The following is a 1014-nucleotide window of genomic DNA, read 5'->3' on the forward strand; positions in this document are numbered from 1 at the left end:
ATTACTAATATATTTATTTGTAAATAATATAACAATAATTCTTTATATAAATAGTATTTTCTATATTTTTTCTTTTTAATTCTAATTTATACAAAAATTATTTAAAATTAAAAATAAAAAAAAAACTATTTTCATTTCAAATAAATAATTCATGTAAACACTATTATTTTTTTTGAACGCTACATTTTTTCATGTACAAGTCATTAATATATTGATAAAACATTTTTGTAGAATTAGTTTTAGATAACAAACACAAAATTGATATAAAAATATTAATTGAAATTTATTAAATGATAAATAATTTAAGTTTGCAATCATTACGAAACAAGATGAAAACAGAACGAAATTGCAGTATAGCATTTTCATCTAATACAAACTTCAATTAATTATAACTTAATAAAGAGATTTAATTTGTGCATATAAAGTTTTATGTTTGTTTTATTGTTATTATATTTATTGTTATATGTTTTTATAAAAAAGTCTACCAAAGATGTTCCATGAATATATTAATACTCTAATAAAGTATTTTCGTAAAAAATCAATAAAAAATATAATTATTTTATCAATTTAATGAAATATTTTATTTGATTAAATTTAATTATAAAATATTTATTATTCACTAAAAATTCATATTATTTAATAATACAAACTTAATGATCATATTATTAAAAAAGAAAATCTGCTTTATTATGTTAGTATAAATATCTTATAAATACCAAAATGTAAATATTTTAAATATAATGTTATTATTTTATGTTTATGTCAAAATATTTTTGTCATTTTATTAAATTAAACTGTATCATTATTCTTAGAAAAGTAATTGAAATGCATTACTACGTATTAAAAATGTTTTATTTATGATATTCTAATTCAAATACAATAAATCTTAATAATTTTAACCTAAGTGTCTCTTCTTATTAACATTATAGATCATTAGAATTGTAAATAACATTATATATAAGATTTGAGCATTAAAGTATCGCCTTTTATTTCTGTAATAAAAGTATGAAGAAA

The sequence above is a fragment of the Apis dorsata genome, unplaced genomic scaffold (genome assembly GCF_000469605.1).
Source record: "Apis dorsata unplaced genomic scaffold, Apis dorsata 1.3 scaffold_295, whole genome shotgun sequence".
NCBI classification, from domain to species: domain Eukaryota; kingdom Metazoa; phylum Arthropoda; class Insecta; order Hymenoptera; family Apidae; genus Apis; species Apis dorsata.